This window comes from Suricata suricatta, chromosome 14, assembly GCF_006229205.1.
Source record: "Suricata suricatta isolate VVHF042 chromosome 14, meerkat_22Aug2017_6uvM2_HiC, whole genome shotgun sequence".
NCBI classification, from domain to species: domain Eukaryota; kingdom Metazoa; phylum Chordata; class Mammalia; order Carnivora; family Herpestidae; genus Suricata; species Suricata suricatta.
The window spans coordinates 21,679,933-21,697,566 of NC_043713.1; the positions used below are offsets into that span (position 1 = coordinate 21,679,933).

Sequence of the window (17,634 nt, forward strand, 5' to 3'; positions counted from 1 at the left end):
AGCTGGCCCTTTACAGGAAAAATTTGTCAATGCTTGGTCTCCACTGGTGTATATATGTATCACCTGGGGGGCTTGTTGAAATGCAGATTCTGACTCCAGGTGATGTTACTGCTACTGTGTGTGGACAGCTCGATTAGGAAGATCCAAAATCCACTGTATCTAAGATCCTGATCTTCATTTAGAGGAACATCTTCCTTAGTGATCTGGTTGATTGGGTAATCAGCACTCACTATGAATAGAATTATCTTGGGATTCACCTGAGAATTTAAAAGCCAGCTCTTAACAGGGATGGGTAGGACTAAAGCAGAAAGGTAATCTCTGGTTTACACGTTTGCTATGGAAAGTTACACGTTTGTAGGGGCGCCTGGGTGGCTAAGTTAGTTGAGCATCTGACTTTGGCTCAGGCCATGATCTCACAGTTCTGAGTCCCAAATTAAGCTTGCTGCTGTCAGCCTGTCAATGCAAAGCCTGCTTTGGATCCTCTGCTCTTGCTCTCTCGCTCTCTCTCTCTCTCTCTCTCTCTCTCTCTCTCTCAACATACATACATACATACATACATAAATAAATAAATAAATAAAAACAAAGTCACTGTAACAAGGAAAGTATGTCAAAACTGACCATTGGCAGCTGATGTTAATGTAATGACTGTTTTTTTCATTTTTATGTTTTTCTACTTGATACTTTTTTCATTATATGTAAAATGGCTCTTTTTCCTTTGCATGTGAATACCCAAACCTCTTGAAGATGTGAGAAAAGGACAATTCTCTCTCTGTCTCTTTTTAAGCTTTAAGAGTAAAACATCCTAAAGTAAATATTGAGATTTAAACTGATGAGAAACAGATTGGGTATTGCCTGTCAATGCCCCAAAGGCCACAAAATAGATGGTGAGGTAACAGCAGCCTCAGCTCATTAAAATGCAGCCTGTACTCACTGAGATTTCATATGCATGTCTTCCGCCACCGGCTCCTTAACAGATGTCATCGAATCACATACACAGGGCCAGAGAGATGAAGTGCAAATACCACCCCAGGAGCCACCGAGACCCAAGCTGCGGGCGCCCCAACCTGTGAGTCACACATGTGCAAGTTCAGGGGTGTAAATTCATCAGGCAGAAGCCCAACATGTCATCTGAACCAAAAGAAAAGTCTGGCCTTTTAGGGATTTAGCTCTAACAACTCTCTGATGTTTTGGAATATAGTGCCTATTCAGGCCTCACATAAAACTAGCTATGTGTTTTTGTAGGACATCTGGACACACTGCATATTTCTACACTGTCTTAAGTAACAGAATTATGAATAACTGAGCTTTATTTATGTGGCTTTTGTTGATTTGTTTGTTTTTCTTAGTTCATATTCCATCGATAAACATATTCCTCTGTAATCATCCTTACACACATAGGGCGGTTTTCCTCTGTCCCCATTTTACAGATGGTGAAAGTGAAGCATCGAGAGAATTTCAGCCAAGGCTGCACAGACAGCAAGCTACTCGGCAAAGGCTGGCAGTCTCTGATGCCGAAGCCAGTCTCCAGCTGCTAGCACTGTTGTCCCTGGACAGTGCATCACAAAACTCCAGATTACTAAGAAACAGCCTTCAAAGCCTTTGAAACTTCCCAGCCCCAGTCAATAGAAGGGTAAAACCCCTCAAGGATGATTTATTTTGTAAAACGGCATTGTTTTTGGAATATCTGCTTGTTGGGCTAAGATGGAATGGCGTGTGGCAAAGCAGAGCTCCTGCCAAGACAACCTAGAAACGCTGGAAAAAAAAATCAATCATCAATCCTTGTAAAGGTATCAGATTTTTGCTAAAACAATGAGAAATAAAGGGGTCAAGATTTAGAGAGAGGAACACTTCCATAAGAGTGAACTGTTGTTCTATAGAAACTTTTTCCTTAGGGATATTTGCCAATTCTCAGGGCAGAGAGACAACCTAAGAATCCAAGATTTGCCTGGGCACAAGCCTACAGGCAGCAAGAGAGAAACCAGTAAGTTTTCATGCTGTTGCAGAGATGGAAGTAGAGGTGTGAACAGTCAGGATGTTTCTGAAAAGAAGAAAAGGAAACGGAAACAACGTCAGGTTCTCCCCAGGACACACGTGTGATTCTGAGGCTATATGGAAGGATGGACAAGTAATTACAAAGCTGCCAGGGGGAGAACTGAGTTTCTCGGCAGTCCCTGGCTATGGAGGAGACAGGATTAGGAGGCAAGACCTTTAAAGGAAGGGCCCAAGTGGTCACACTAGTCTCTTTGTTGAAAGGCTTGAAGGATCTAGGAACAGAATGAATGAGAGAAACTAACCCGGTCCCTGACTCAACTCAGTCCCTTATTGGGTTAAGCTAACAAAAGCTGAATAAACTAATTACATGCATATGTGTGTATACACACACACATACATACACACACATACATGCACACACACACGCGCGCGTGTGTATATATATATATATACATATAGGCTAAATGCTGTGTAGTATTTAGCATTCAATCAAGAATGACAAAAACAAGACAAGATACAGGACAATATTTTAAAAATATATAGAAATTGACCCACAGTGAGCAGACATTTTAATTAGAAGTTCAAGAAAATAATAGAACAAGCTGGAGAAAACATGCAAAGAATGGATAGTTTGATCAGAGAACCAACATTTTTTAAAGGATTCCAATGAAAATGTTGGAACTATGAAACATAAGAAATTATATTAAGAACCGAAAGATTGGGTTTATCAATCAATTAGACACTGCATAAAACAAGGTTAATAAAATGGAGAAACTCAATGGGAAAATCTCAGCATTTTTTTAATTAAAAAATTCAGAAAAAATGAATAAGAGATGGTGGGATACACTGTAAGTGTTGTAACCTCCTGGTAGTTGGGGTGCTGCTGAGAGAGACAATGAGGGAAAAGCAGTGTTGAAGGCATAATGACTCAGGCATTCCAAAGTGATTAAGGACATGAACTCTCAGACTGAAATATCTCAGTGAATTTTGAGCAAGATAACACAGACACACACACACACACACACACACACACCACACACTGAGCTGTATCATAGTCAATTTGCTGAAAGCCCAAACCAAGAAAAACATATTAAAAACAGAGAAAACAGATGTTTTTTCCAATAACTTATAACTGACTTCTCAATGGAAACGATGAAAGTCAAAGAAAATGACTGGCAACCTAGAATTCTATACCCCGCAGAAATATCCTTCAAAAGTGAAGATGAAATAAACACATTTTCAGACAAACAAAAACTGAGTTCTCATAAAGGATGGGAGCCAGGAGGAGTTCATCAGAGCTCTGGTAGCCATCCTCAAAAAGTCTGAGAAGTTGAAAGTCCCTGAAAGGGTGGACACTGTCAAGCTGGTCAAGCCTCAAGAGCTTTCTCCCTGCTGAGAGCTGTTTCTACACACAAGCTGCTTGCACAGCACGGTGCCTAAACCTACAGGGTGCTCTGAGGTCGGCTCTGAGATCAAGATCTATGAGGGATGTTAGAAAAAAGAAGTCATGCCTCCAGGACTGGGGCTGCAGGGTCCTCCAAGCCCTGGAGAGGATGAAAATGGTGGAAGAGCACCAAGAGGGAGGCCACAAACTGATGCCTCAGGGACAGAGAGATCTGGACTGAATCACCAGACAGGTGCCTGCTGCCAACAAGGAGCATTGGAACAACACTGGGCTAATAAATTGTCTCTGGAGAGAGAGAGAGAGAGAGAGAGAGAGAGAGAGAGAGAGAGAGAGAGAGAGAGAGAGAAAGAATGAGAATGGGCAGGGGAGGGGCAGAGGGAGACACAAAACCCAAAGCAGTCTCCAAGTTCTAAGCTGTCAGCCCAGAGCCTAATGCGAGGCTTGAACTCACCGGCTACAAGATCATGACCTGAGCAGAAGTTGAATGCTTAACTGACTGAGCCACCCAGGCAGCCCATTAACCATTTCCACAAACATTTAAAAATGCTCTCACTTTCTTAAAACAAGTATTTTGTTTCTACAGTGACCTCTGTATGGTTACATTTTTCTGCTCCCTTCTCAAGAGTTGTCTGCTTCATATCTTCTCCCAAATGTCCACCAGTTCTACTACCCCAAAACCTTCTGATTCAGAGAATCAAGATACTGTATTGCCAGATCTAAGGAAAGTTAATTTCCTACTCAAGCTTTCAGAAATAATCACACATTTCAGCACTCCTTCATTTGTGAAATAATTTCTTCCTTTGATTTAAATACCACTATTCTCTCCTGCTTTTCATCCTAGGTCACTGCTATTCCTTCTTACCTGGACTTCTAATCACTTGGTTTCCCCCAGGGCATGGCTTTAGGACACTTCTGTTCTCTCCTGACATACTCTGTCTACTGTCAAATTTATGTCACCCTCGGACTAGTCCTCTGAGCTCCTTTCACATATATCGTCACCTGACTCAGAGAAACTCTAAGCGTCCCGGCCTCCACTAATTCTCTCCCAGTCATGCCCAAATTAATACACATCAACAATCCAGACAGCTGCCCAAGTAAAAATCCCATATCTTCTCAGGTTTCTCTTTCCCCTACTCCCTACATGTAATGTTTCAGTAAGTTCCAGCCAGTCTACTTAAATATAGACAAATAATATTTAAATTAAGAGCATCATTAGTTATTAATAGAAATAACTATAAATATTAATAAATTGATATTATATTATAGCTATATGTCCCCTGCCCTTTCATTTCTCTGTCTCTACTGCCACCACTATAGTCCTGGGCACCTCCCTCAGCAGCACTACTGAAACAGCCTTCTCAGTGGTCTCTACTTGAGCTCATGCCACTATAATCCATTCTCTGCAAGCATCTGAAGAAATTTTTTTTAAAGCTTTTTATTCTGAAGTAATTGCAAACTTACAGGAGGCTGCAAAAATAGTACACAGAGGTAGTGATGTGCGTACCCTTCATTCAATTCCCCCCACTGGTTACATCTTGCATAATTACAGCAATGGTCAAAACCAGGACAATTAACAAGGGCACAGTGAGTGTACACCATGCTATGCCATTTGACCTCATAGATTCACGTCACCATGACTGCAGGGGCGAAGTCTATTGAAGTTAAAATGATCACACAGCTTCCTCTGCTTAATGTTCTTTAGCAATTTTTCATTTTAGATCAGCAAAACTTCAAACTCTTTGCCCTGGTCTACATGATCTGCTCCCTGCCCACTCTTCCACCTTAATGCTTGTGCCCCTCACTTTCTGTGTTCCTACTTCACTAAATTCTTCCCTATATTTCCCCAAATAGGATAACTTTGCCCTTACCTCATCCCCTTTTTATATGTTCTTCTCTTTATCTGTCGGACTCTTTCCCCAGCTCATGTATTACAATAGATTACCCTTATCAAATATCTAAACCTGTTCTCTATTAGCACCTGGGTTTCTTTTCATGGATCAGACCACAATTTGCAATTATATATGTGTTTATATATTTGGCCTCTGTATTGCTCCTCCACTATATAAATTACACTAGGAATATAAAATGTAGGTCACAATCATCTTCTATCCCTATTTTCTAGCATGGAGCATTGACATATGATATATAGCAGGTGCTCCAGCTAATGAATAAATGAATAAATAAATGAATAAGGTGGGATAAAAAGAAGAAAAGAAATTAGTAAAATAATAAAATAAAATTCATAATCTGAAAACATTCTGAGAGCCTTTGATAAAAGGTCCCATGTAAGGCTGGAGAGGTATAAAGTAGAGCTGAATTGGCTGGCCTCTACATTATGCCTCCCCTCCTGTGTGTATATATGGATCTAATTAATACTGATTGCATTTAAAATTATATCAAGGAAGACATTTTTGCGGTTGCCTACAGCTCCTGAACATCAGGTCTGAAAGGCACAACTCCTCATCTCGACACGAGGAAGCATCAGTACTGGTCCAGGGATGTAATCATGTCCCTGTCTTTCAGAAGGGGGTGTGGTGTCCCTCCGGTCCCCAGCACCCAGATTCAAATAGTGTCCTACTATATAAACCAAATATCATAAATGATCTCCAACTCTAATGCACCTTAAAACAGATATGGAAGACATCATAGGAAAAGATAGGGATGAATAAAATAGAAGAACATTCATGGCTTGAAAACTTTTGAGAATCTCTGATGAAGACAAAGCAACTGTATGGAAAGAGTCTTTCACTGACAAGCAGGTGCCTGGTTTCCAGTCCAGGTTCTGCTCCCTGCTGGTGAAGCCCGGCTCCTTTACCCTGGCTTCAGTTTTCCGGTTGTTAAAGGAAAAGAAAAGACCCTTCTAGTTCATACAATGTATAAAGCTATTCTCCACTCCATGTTGTATTCATAAGTTGTCATGTGAATAGGAAAACAAAAAGAGAACCAAAAAGAAAAGAATAATATTGTTACTGCTGTCTGGTTACTGTTTTTTTGAGGAGGTGATTTTTTTTGGTATGTTTATTTATTTGAGAGAGAGAGAGAGAGAGAGAATGAGCAGAGGAGAGGCAGAAAGTGGGGGTGGGGGTGAAAGAGAACCCCAAGCAGACTCTGCAGTATCACTGTCAGCATTGAGCCCAACACAGGACTCAAACTCACAAACCAGAAACTCATGATCTGAGCCAAAATCAAGAGTTGGATCTTTAACCCACTGAGCCACCCAGGCACTCCAAGCAGGTAATCTCTGTTGCATGAGGAAACCCTCATATTTTCTTTGTTGTTTCACTGTAGCATGAGAGATGCCATTTTCCCCTACCTTGTTAAAAGCCTTATTATAGAAATTGCCAGATCTATTAGTAAATCTTAATTACCACTTCTTGTGCTGCTTTTAGCCTCTAGTGGGGCAAAATTGCCATGATTTATGCTTTACTAACAATGATATTTTTACATTAGTAAGCAATTAAAGAGCCCAACAGCACTCCTGGGAACTTCAAAAAACCATAGAAGGACTGCCATCATTTTGATTTATATCTACGCTAATTGTATTTACAGAAAACTTATAAAGGAAGAATATTGTGTCAAAATGTTTATGGTGTTCACAATAAATGCATGTAAAAAGGGAAGCATTCATGCTCATGCTTCCCATTACCTGTAGAAGTAGCACATACTGTTACAGAGAATGGACTTAGATGAGGTTACATTGGGTGATCATCAGTGTTGGGTCTTAGACATGTTGACCCAGGAAATTCAGATGGAAGGGATTTCTCTGGAGGGTGAAACTTCTATCTTCTGTAAAGGGGTGTGACAAGTGACACTGATTTCAACTTGGAGAGGGGATTGTGGGAATAGCATTCCTTTATATTTAGAGCAGTATGGAGACCTATTAACAAAAAAATAGCCATGGTGAATAAAATAGCTAAAAAGGCAAGTTCTTCTGCAAGCCATGAGTAGAATGAAAGCCAGGAATTAGTGCTTCTCTAAGACATAGACTATTGGAAATCAATCCTCCCAATGCAACAGAAAGATTTACTTCTTACATTTTTGAGGCCTCACCAATAAGGCTTCTTTCTCTCGGTCTTTATGTGTTTAGTTTTATTGTGCCTTCTGCAGTGTCTATATTTACTATCAAAACCTTACTTTACTGTGCAGAAAAAGGCTATAGAATACACGAGAATAATTGTGGGAAGATTATATTGATCAGAATATGAATCTTTTAATTTAACACTTTTTGAGTTACCCGAACCAAAAGCTGATAAGAACCTAAACTCTGTACTTTTCTTTAAATTGCAGAGACTTCCCCCTGAGGCACGAGGCTAGCATGACCCAGAGCTTGTTTGAATGCTGAGTCGCTCCCTATCCCAGATTTACTGAATTAGAGGTGGCATTTTAACCAGAGGATTCATGGGCACATCAATGATTGAGAAACCCTATAACAGAAGATTGGCAGAGAATGGGAAGTCAGCATGTCTATTGGGAAATTTAATCATGATATCTGATATTACAAGGTCCATAGCTCTAAGATGAAGAAGAAGAATAGAGTAGGTGAGGGGGAGGAAGTTGGGGAAGAAGAGGAAGAAGGAGAAGAAGGAAGCAAAGTGGGGGGAAGGGAGAGGAGGAAGAGGAGGAGGAGGAAGAAGAGGAGGGAGTAGGCAATGTTTTTTTTCAAATTATGTCCCAAAGTTCCTCTTTTCTAAATTTGTCCCCAAATGAACCAGATCTTTAATGCAAAATGTACATGGTTATCCTTTCCACAGGTGGGGCATGCAGAGAGCAGAAGGAACTTCTTTGACCTCAAGCTTCCTGCCTTAATAAAGCATCTTATAGATGTCTCCTGCCTAGACAGAGGAGGATGTGGCAGGTGGCTTAACTAGAACTTGAAACTTCGCATTTAAATAACCAAGTCTCAGTGTCTACTGGGTGAGACTTTTACAGCATTTCAGAATGAGTTTGGAGGGTCCCACAGATTAAGCAGCAATCAGTATCAGTTTGATGTCATTTCACATGAAGATTTCTAGAGAAAGGGTACAACAGCAGTCAAATCTTGTTTCATTTATGCATTTTCCTCTCACTTGGTTGAGGCTGTTCAACACCAAGGCCAGCACCAGACACACTGAATAGTCTCCTGCCGGCTTCTCCAGCAAGTGCTTCCACACCAGGTAAAATTCCAATGGTTTACAAAAGCACATTAATACTAGAGGGATGAAAACAACCCACATCGACTTTGTTTCTACTTTCTTCGCAAGTACCGCTGCTTCATGAAAGTTTGAGGTTTATATCTTTTTAATCAAGTTACATTTAATTGACAATTTCTGGTTAAAATTTCTATTGGGAATGCCAGATAATGGTAGAGTCTTAGAGTATCTGAGGAAATGCAGTTACCTGAAGAAGATACTCAAAAATGAGGAATAATTCTAGGGAAAAAGTGAGGATGGTGGTGGACAAATAGGGAATAAGTACAAAACAGTGTCTTTTCCTTCTTTTTAAAGTTTTTCTTTCTGTGTGTCCTCAAACCTATAAAGATATATTGCTGATTAAGAATTAAAGAAATGTTGGGGCACCTGGCTCCAACTTTGGCTCAGGTCATGATCTCATAGTCCATGGGTTCGAGCCCCTCATCAAGCTCTGTTCTCATAGCTCAGAGCCTGAAGCTTGTTTCAGTTTCTGTGTGTGTCTCTCTCTGCCCTTCCCACTCTTGCTCTCTGTCTGTCTCTCTCTCTCTCTCAAAAGTAAATAATATTTAAAACATTTTAGAATTAAAAAATTAAGGAAATGTCTATTTGGGATGAGGACAATTGGCTATAACTGGTGCAACCAAACCTTTGTCATTATCTATTTTTTTCCCTCTAGTTTTATTGAGATGTAACTGACATACACCCTTGTAGAAGTTTAAGATGTACAGCACGATGGTGTGATTTACATATTTTGTGAAATGATTACTGCAAGTTTAGTTAGTGTCAATCACCTCAAAAATACAGTAAAGAGAGAAAGAAAAAAAGGATTTTTTTCCATGTGGTGAGAACTTTTAGGATTTACACTCTTAACAAGGTTCATGTATATCATATGGCAGTGTTAAGTATAATCATCATGTCGTACATTCACATCCTAGTACTTACTTATTTTGTTACTGAAAGTTCATGCCCCTGGACCACCTTCATCCAGTCTCCCCTTCTCCAAACCTCTACCTCTGGTAGCAACAAACCTGATCTTTTTTTTGTTTTGTTTTGTTCATTTGTTTGTTTGTTTGTTTAAATTCCAATGTAAGTAATATCATACAGTATTTGTCTATTTCTCATTTATTTCACTTAGCATAATGCCCTTAAGATCCATCCATGTTGTCACAAATGGCAGAGAGAGAACTCATGTTTATGGCTGAATGATATTCCACAGTGTGTGTGTGTGTGTGTGTGTGTGTGTGTGTGTGTGTGCTTTTCCCATTCCAACCATGGAAACTTAGGTTGCTTCCATATTTTGGCTATTGTGAATCATGCTATGAACATGGGAGGGGGCAAGCATCTTTTTGAAATAATGTTTTCATTTCCTTTGGGCATATTTCCAGAAGTGAGGTTTCTGGATCATATGGTAATTCTATTTTTAATTTTTTGAGGATCCTCCATACTGTCTTCCATGATGGCTGAACAAGTTTACAATCCTACAAGCATTGCACAAGTGTTTTCTCCACATCTTCTCTGGCATTTGGTATCTCATGTCTTTTTTACATCGTACCATTCCATTTAGTGATTAATTAATTGGCATAAGAAAAGATCTTCTCAGGCTCCTAAAATACTGAGTATCTTAAAGAAGACTCATATTCTGACTAGCCTTGTAATCAGAGTGATAGTTTTTTCAATTGTCTAAGAGCTGCTACAGAAGGCATTTCAATGGCTTCTTTAATGTTTATTCTTCTAAATAATTCAGTGCTTTTAAAAAATTATTTCAACATGTTTTTCATTCTTGTTAATCACAGAATCCCAAAGAGACTCAATGGGCAGACAACATTTTCTCCATTTTATAGATGTGTTAACTGAAGCACTTCTGGGCACAGAGTACTTTGATGTAAAAAACAAGTACCAGAGTTCAATTGAACAGTTTCCCACCTTGCTGCTTAATATTTAACACCAGCTCTCCCTTCCAACTGCATCTATACTTTACACTGATAAGGTTCCCTTTAGATTATCTTAGTCACTGGTTGTGATGCTACTGATTATTGCCACGGTTTGGCAATGACTACTAGACTCACCTCATATTTGGAAAATCCACAGATAAACATGTATCCAACCCACCCAAGTACCCACTCAGCCTTTCAGTCCATAGCATACTATCTGGAAGCATGTTCAATACAGTTATTAATTCCTTTCTATCTAAAGGTTTCTGGGTGAATACATTTTATGCCTTTTCTTAGTTGTACATTCCAAGTCTAAAATCTGAAACTACATCCTGCCTAAAAGAGTTTTTCTTGTTACCCAGAGAGAACAATAGCATATGTCTCTACTGTTTAAGAGATAGTGAATAATTTACCAAATCAGAACATTCTGTAAAAGATACTGTTTTTGCTTTGATGCTCTTGTGTAACTGCCACTGACTTTAATGAGAATTACACACATCTGTCATTGGGCAGAATCAACCCCATTATTTATTAAAGCTGAAACCCACCATTTTCCATAAAGCTTTCCTCTAGTCAATAATTAACAGATATAAGACTCACAGATTTGTGGTGCATACTCTATCTTTCTGATGAGTAAAACATGGTGGTGAAAGAAAATGAGCTAGGGAGAAATTCTCTTGGCCTGACAGTCTTTTTCCTGGTTCTCATAGCCACATAACTAGATTTTCCATCTTTTGTGATAAAGAAGGAAACAAAGAGCTTCAATGATTATTTCATTGCTATCATACAATCTGTTATGGCAAGTGATATGAATTTATTTGATTAGTTGGTATAAATCAACTGCTTTATATTTTCCAGAATCACCAGGAGGATATAATGAGGACATGAAGTCCAGATGAGTATCTTGAGGATATGTAACCCTGAACTCTATCCATTTTACTCAGATGTCTTATCAGTAACCGAGTTTTACTGGCATCAAGAGGAACTTGTTGGAAACAGGACCCTACAGAGTCTACTAAATCAGAAAACTGTCCCCTAACGGTGCTTTCACAAGCCCTCCGGATGATTCTGATGCTCACCAAAGTTTAAGAACCACTGATCTATATACTATTTTCTGTAACCTTGGAAAATAATTACCATCTAACAAAAGATGGAAAAATAGTACTAATATTCTTACGTTTCTTTTTTGTGTGCTTATATTGTGTATAAAATTATATTACTTTGTAATATAAAATATGCTTTCAAATAAAAAATGATTCATCCTATTTTTTATTAATTTCATAGATCATATTCACTGTTGAATTATCCTTTTTGGTTTAGAAAAAGAATGTTTTTCATGTTTAGCTACTTTCTCTTTATGACATTTAAGCAATGTTGGTGGGGTTTTGTTTTTTTTTTTTGCCCTTTGAATTCCAACTATTTGTTATACCTTATTCTGCAATTTTCAATGAAATATAATACAATATACCAAATTTAAAGCTCATAATATTTGTACAATTCTTTTCCTAATTCCTCTATCTTGATCTACTTCTCCTTTGCTAGCAAGATCTGCTCAGACACTCTTTTCTCTTTTTGAATAAAAATATTTTAGTATGAAGTGATCCTTCCCATTTATTTACTATCCCTCCAAGTCTTCTATACTCAAAGAGTCGCTGTTTGTTTTCCAGTACTTTGTAATGGGGTTTGGGGGTGGGTAAAAGCTATTGGTGCCAGTACACAGCCAGACAGTGCATAAAAATGTCTAATGATGCAATTTATCTGCTAGACCAAAACACATTTCATGGGATGGAAGAAATAACTCTTTTAGTGCTGCATTCTCAGTATATTCTGCATTCCAACCTCCTGAAATTTTCTCCAGCAACACAGTCCATATTGCGATGATGGATAGCTGATTTCCAGCAGTGCTGTAAAGTGATTATTAATCCATAAGCATTTGCCTGCTGCGATATTCTATGGTTTTACAAAAGTTAAGAACCATTTCTACACTGTTGGAGCTATTATACTCTTTCTGAAGCCTTCAGTGTAGGACCTCCTGTCTGTTACAATACTTCTGTATTAATTTCAGCTGATTGCCAAGACATCTTAGCACCTACGGTCTAGTTCCAGAACCACGGAAGAAACCACACGTCATGTTATGAAGGAGAATGTTCCAGTGTGGCATAAATGCAACATAGCAATAATCACCGGGTGAATCCTTCAAGTTACAAATCTCAAAGTCCAGAATAATAGTAGTATCACATCAAATCACAGAGTTGAAGGGACAAAAAGAACTTCTGACATCACCAAAACCAGTTAATTAAAAAAACATTTGGAAGGGAGCGGGGGAGCAGGGGTGCTGGAAAACCCAGTCTCCCAAAAAAGCAATCAAACAACAAAATCTTAGAACCTTAGGTCGAAAACAGACAAAAGCAGCCTGCTCTGGCTGAAGGATGAAGCGGTAAAGAGTAACCCTACTTCTCTCTGCTCTTGGCATAGATCTGCTTATGCATCTCAAAATCCCACTCAGGTCACTGGTACTCAGTCAAACTCAGAAACTTCTGGCTTGTACAACTCATTATATCTTACAGATAAGAGAATTGAGACCAGAGGATCTAAATCACTTGTTGCCCAACTTTAAAGATTATTGATAACAGAACTTGACCAATTGACATGTATCCTCTTCGGCCACCGATTTTTCCATTAAATTGTGTAAAAGCAGAAACTGACCAAGGAATGCTGAATAGGAAAAAGAATAAGAATAGTAAAGGCTCTTCCTGGAGTGAGTGTGGGTTTGTTACAGGTTCCATCTCACCCCTGAGGCAAAACAGGTCATAATAAAATCTAAAATAATGTCAGGAGTAGGTATGACCAACTAAACACAGATGCCAACCTGCTCTGAACAGAAATGAGATTGGCACAAAAATCCACCAAACACCAAGAATAAACAGAGTAGGCAGGAGGGCCTTGATAATCAATACCTTTAAAGTGGGGGGAATAGAATGCAGTTTTAAACAGAAAAAGCATCAGGGAAACTCACATTACAAGAAGGCACATAGCTGTAAGTTTGCTTACTTTCCCTTCTTTTGATCCCTATTTAAGGAAAGTCATTAGCATGAAATATAAAAACAAAGTTGAAGAACCTGGAGGAAAGAGATCTGATTCATAGAAAAATGCTGGAAAAGAACAACAAAGTAAAACAAATGATCAATATTCTCAGAGAGCTAAGAGAAGAAATTGTCTCCACTGAACAAGAACATAAAGCTATAAAAAGGGAAAATTCAGAGAAAAGGAACTCTTAAATATTAAAAATATAAGATAGTAACAAGAGCTGGGAGATAAAGAGATCTCCTAAAAAGTAATGCACAAAGATCAAAGGACAGATAATAGATGAGAATACCTAAAATCAAAAAAACAAAAACACACAAAAAACAAACAAACAAAACAGAAACAATATTGGCAGTCCAGCATTGAAATAACAAGAATTTCAGAGAGACCAGAGCAAGAGAAGAACTCGTCAATAAAAAAAAAATAAATAAAATAATAATAATAATAATAATAATGTCCAAAAACGGAAGGGACATTATTTTCCAGATTAAAAGACCTGCCACATGGCTAGTAGAATAGAAGAAAAACACGGATATGCTTATAAAGACTAAGAAGACTCTATATGCTTCAAGTGAAAAACATAATCACATAAAAATTATATGGCATTAAAGTGGCTTTGGACTACTTGAAGCTACAGAGAATGTAATATTGAGGCACTTGGGTGGCTCAGTCAGCTAAGCGTTGAACACTTGATTTCTCCTCAAGTTGTGATCTCATGGTTCTTGAGCCCCACGTCCAGCTCTGTGCTGACAGTGTGGGGCCTGCTTGGGATTCACTCTCTCTCCCTCTCTCTCTGCCCCTCCCCTATTCATATTCTCTCTCTCTCTCTCTCTCTCTCTCTCCTTCTCAAAAATATATAAATAAAACTAAACTAAAAAAAAAAGGTAGTGTTTTCAAAGCATTGATAGCCAACCCACATATCTATTCCTAATGTGTTAACAATATTTATATGTAAAATAAAGATATTTCAGACGTACAAAGTTTCACAAAATTTACCTCCATACACTTTTTCTCAAAAGCTATTGTGGAAGAAAGTATTCTACAAAACTGAAGCAGTAGGATGAGAAAGGAAGAACAAAATGTGGTCAGTTGAATGGTGGCCTCCTGCCATAATATGTCTACCCAAACCCTGCAAATGTGGCCTTACTTGGAATAAAAGGTCTTTGCAGATATAATTAAGTTAAGGATCTTGAAATGAGGTCCTCCTATATTATAAATCCAATGACATGAATCACCATTAGAGACAACCAGAGAGAGAGGTAGATTTGGTAAGGCACAGAGAAAAGGACATGGGAAGGACAAGGTAGATGGGAGTTCGATCATGCCAAAGGCAAAGCATGGAGCCACTAAAACCTGGAAGAAGCAAGGGTACAGTATCTCCAGGGGAAGTGTGACCATAGATACCTTAATTTGGGACTTCTTGTCTCCAGAACTATAAGAGAACAAGTATCTGTTTTAAGTCATCAAGTTTGTGGTCATTTGTTATAGCCTCCCTAGGAAACAAAAACAAAGGGATATAGGAAATGGTAGCTCCAACACAGGAAGAGGAATTGAGGATCATTAGGATGGCAGTGAAGAGAGATCACAGGATGACAACTGTGGAATCAGTCCAAAGGGGATATGAAAGAAACTTCTTCAAAAAGATGACATTATGGGTGCCTGGATGGCTCAGTCGGTTAAGCGTCTTGCTTTGGCTCAGGTCATGATCTCATGGTTTGTGGGTTTCAGTTCTGTGTGGGCTCTGTGCTGACAGCTAGCTCAGAGCCTGGAGCCTGCTTCAGATTCTGTGTCTCCCTCTCTCTCTCACCCTCCCCTGCTCACACCCTCTCTCAAAAATAAATAAAAAAACATTTAAAAAATTTTTTAAAGATGACATTCATTGATGACTCTGGTGTCAATAAATGTTTTAAAAGGATATTTAGATATGGGTGCCTGGTGTCTCAGTTGGTTAAGCATTCAACTTTGGCTCAGGTCATGATCTCAGGGTTCATGAGTTCGAGCCCTGCATAGGGCTCTGTGCTGCTAGCTCAGAGTCTGAAGCTTGCTTCGGATACTGTGTTTCTCTCTCTCTGCGCCTCCCCAACTTGCACTCTGTCTCTCTCAAAAATAAACAAACATTGAAAAGAAGGAGATTTAGATAATTGGCAGATAGCTTGGATTGGGATAGTGACAAGTACATAGATAATTCAGCAAATGACATTTTAGAATGGAAAAGTAAATAAAATATACTAAAAGTCATAAGATGGTAAAGAATAAATACTGATCTAATCAAAAATATGATAAAGCTATATTAGGCGGGTGAAGGATAGAAGCGAGTAATTGTGGGAGTATGAGTGTGCAGGTGGGTGGATGAGTGTGGCAGACCAATAGAGAGGAATGAGCAAGAAGTCAGGAATTTTCATTCCATAAAAATGAATCCCTAAAACTAAAAAACAAATAATGATAGGATAGTAAATATCAAAAGGATTATCTAAATAAACAGTTCATTCCAGGGAACAGCAATATGTTTTATAATGATTTAATATTTAATAAATCCAAATTGAATAATTTTAACATCATTCATGTTAGTTTACATGATTTTAATTTTACTTAACCATTAGTATTACTCATGACATTTTAGGTACTCCACTCATTTATTCTTCAGCACATTCTTGTGGGGAAGGTACTCATTTTAGATAAGGATTCTGAGGATACATGGTCCCATAATAGTGTCAGAGCCAGATTTGGAAACCAAAGAGGCACTCTCAGAGTTCCTACATTAACCCACCATGTCTTATAAAAGAAAATATTAGAGAGGGGCTGGGCATACTGTTTCACAAATCTTATACAACTAGTAGATTCTCAACGTTATATAAACATAAAATTTTGGTTTAAAAAATAACTGGTGGAGGGGGCGCCTGGGTGGCTCAGCCGGTTGAGCAGCCGGCCTCAGCTCAGGACATGATCTCATGGTTGGTGGGTTCGAGCCCTGCGTCGGCTCCGCGCTGACAGCTCAGAGCCTGGAGCCTACTTCAGTTTCTGTGTCTCCCTCTCTCTCTGACCTTCCCCTGCTCACAAAGTCTCTCTCTGTCTCTTAAAAATAAGTAAAAGACATAAAAAAATCTTTAATAAAAAATAACTGGTGGAAATACTGGATCAGAAGGTAAACGCTGCTGCTCTGTTCTTTTCTTTGATGTCGACTCTGCCAGAATCCGGGTAATCTGGGGGGTGGGAATGGGTTGTGACAGAAGGGATGAACAGTTCCCTGGTCAGATAAAAACTCTGACCTGCTCTTGGTTGCTCCAGGTATCAAATGGTGTAATTGGAAAGTACACCTCCAGGACTGCCTGTGCTAGGCAAGAAGGTGGACAAAGGCATGGAGCCCCAAAGAAGGGGGAACTTGGGAAGTTCTTGGGAAGACAGCCTTGCAGCCACATGCACCAGACTGGCACACATCCCTACACCATTTGCATTCTTGGATCAACACTTCATTCCCATAGATTGAACCACCACCTGTTTAATCCTAAGAAAGTTGAGGAATTTGAAGAAATTAATTTGGATGAAAAAGAAGCAAAATATTTGTTTGCTTTCTTCAGTTTTGCCTGAGTTTACTTAAGAAAATGATCTCCATTCTATATGAATAAGTGAAGTATTCAAAGACATCCTCATTAAAAGAACGGGTTTTTAATTTAACCTCTAAGATGACATATTGTGATAGAATTTTGAAAATTGCTCTCTTAGTAATTTTAACAAGATTTTCCTACTTGATCTACTCAAATTCAGTAAATGAAAAGGAAGTTCAGGATCTAGAAATGAGAATTAAATACATATATATTTGGGGGGGCTGAGCAGGGGTAGACTGAAATCCTGAATACTATAGTGAATTAGTTAATATGGTTGACAATGCAGAAATCCAAATAAAATTAAATTATTGCAGCTTCAAAAACTATGGACTTTTAGATTTTGGACTGACAAAGGGTAAATTCAACAAAGACACTCCAATCATAGATACAGTGCTTATATTTCTAGTAATTGGAATAGTTATTTCATGAGTATTTATCAAAAATAAGGCTCT

General features: G+C 38.6%; 1 pseudogene; it reads left to right on the plus strand.

The window, feature by feature from the left end:
• The first annotated feature begins 946 nt into the window (after window positions 1–946).
• On the plus strand, window positions 947–5,183 carry LOC115277383 (annotated as a pseudogene).
• Window positions 5,184–17,634: the final 12,451 nt, after the last annotated feature.